The following is a 2,421-nucleotide window of genomic DNA, read 5'->3' on the forward strand; positions in this document are numbered from 1 at the left end:
CAGAGTCCAGCAGAAGAAAAATCCCTGTGATGTGCTAAGTCACTAAGTACTGTCATGCTGTTGTACAGTGATGAAATTGCACCACAGAAGGGGGGAAGGAGGGGGGAGATATTAAAAAAAAAAAATCACCAACAACTCAGAAGCGTCACTACTTAATTGAAAATTAGGCAATAACCAGTATTACACTAGTTCAAGTGAAGCTACCACTTCGTCCTATCTGCCTGATGCTGCCAGCAGTTGCCCTGTACCCTGTACACTTGGACCTGCTTCTCTGCACTCCAGCTGCTTTTGTGACAGAACACAGGTAAGGAGGTAGTATCACATGAAGAAACACAGGCAGGAAATACTATCAAACAAGGAAGGATCTAGAAATGTATGCACTATTTGGGATGAAGAAAAACAACTTTTCTATTAATAGCATAGGCAACAGTTCTCATATCCTGCAAGATCCTAGCTTAAAATAATCAGCTAATTTTTTGGTACTTGCTAATAAATAAAGTAGGTTTCACTGTTCTTGTTTGGTTTTTGGTAAATCTCAAATAATAAAAGAATCAACAGCAGCAGCCTGCATTGAATATTTTATCTGTTTTGACTCATTTATTTCTTGCCTATAATGTTTTGAAGAGACTAACTGTTTTGCTGCAAAGCTTTGCATCACTAACAAAACCTAAAGGAGTGCAAAAGGCAGAAGACGTCAAGTTGTGTCTTTATATTCTAACTCAAAGGGTAAGAGAAAGCAAGAAGACAAATATTTTCCTATAGGAAACATTAAGTTGATAATTTCTTTCCTCATCTGCCAAGAAATGGTTTTCATTTACAAGTTTAAAATAAACAATCTGGATGCTAAATTTTTCCTCAGTTAAAAAAAGGCAGAGGAGATCATTGCATAGGAACAATTAAAGGGAATGTATTGTCACATCCAGAACTCAAAATAATATCTGAAATATGCTAAATCATTAGTTGAATACTGACCTCCTACTATATTTTCTAGCATTTCACACATGACACATTTATATGCAGTTGCACTATTATCTTAGTTATCCATGTCAAACCATTAGAAAGTGAGCAAAAATTTAATGGAAGATTTGTTAATGCCCTTCATTTTAGTTCAAAAAACTTCTTAAAAAGACAACATAATTTGTCTTCATAACTAATGAATTTGAAGTAATTTTAGTGGCCAGCCAATTCATTTAATGTTCTGTGCTACAATCTGTAACCTACAACACACCAAAGACATTGAGGGGTCTTTCAGTCAGATAGATTTAAAACATATTTGTAAAGACATAAATAGCATTCCAAGTTTCTCTAAATTACCAAATGGAGGTGGGGGAAGACATCGTGAAAGAGATACTGTGACCAACTGACGTTTATCCATTTTTATGTACAGAGGAGACGCAAAAGAAGAGTACTTTTTTTTTTTCTGTTGTAACACAAGATGCAGCAATCACAAAATACATAGCAAAGTTGCCCACTGAGGCTGACACTGCCCTGGAAATGGAGGCCAAAGGGTTATTGTACCTGCCCAAGGATTCCGAAATGCCACATCATGTTTGAAAAAGCAGTCAAGAGATACATCCTAAAGACCACATAAGGTACAACTTGTCATCAAACAGCTAAGTTGAAGTCAAAGTACTTTTATATTTTTTTGAATGAGGGGACACACTGATCAGGACTGACCATTAACACTCCTCTGAACTCCTCCTTCCTCTTCCTCCCCGTTGACTAAACAAACAAGATAAAAATTAGTAAGACTAGACCACCACACTTCTACTGTTTCTAGCAGAAAGCATGTCCTACTCAAGCTGTGCTAAAGCTGAGTGAGTGGACAGGGGTAGCTTTTTTTGGCTCAGGAAGAAAGGTGCTGCCGCCCAGGGTGGATCACAAACAGCACTGGTACTGGAATAGGTGGGAGTCAGGAAGTACAGGAAAATACCATCGTTTCCAACCTATGAAGATAAGGAACTATCACAGCTGACCTTCCAAAGCCGCAGGGCTGTGCGATAACAACTCTGACTCCAAAGCAGGTCCCTTTGTCCACTCTCCGCTCCTGTACTGGGATGACTGGAATTGCCTACAAGCCGTGGAAATAGGGAGGTATTTCACCACATCTTTATCAATAGGTAAGAGCCCACAACATGCTGCAAGTGCTGCACCTGAATCCCATACTGTCAAGAGCAGCAATAAGATCCCTACTGAGAAACAGGGAGAGAAAAGGAGAGGTTACAACTAGAAATGGAACAGTAAAATTGAACAAACAAAACAAATTTCAGCGGGGAGAACAACAAAAACCCAGAATTAGGATCTGCCCTAGCAGGCCCACCTTTACAGCAGAGTCACTCTTAAGACTCCACTATGCAATGCAAAACCTGTACAGTCAACGTTTTGTATATGCAACTCCAGTTGGTTGAGGAGGTTTCTGTA

The sequence above is a fragment of the Phaethon lepturus genome, unplaced genomic scaffold (assembly GCF_000687285.1).
Source record: "Phaethon lepturus isolate BGI_N335 unplaced genomic scaffold, ASM68728v1 scaffold8242, whole genome shotgun sequence".
Lineage (NCBI taxonomy): Eukaryota > Metazoa > Chordata > Aves > Phaethontiformes > Phaethontidae > Phaethon > Phaethon lepturus.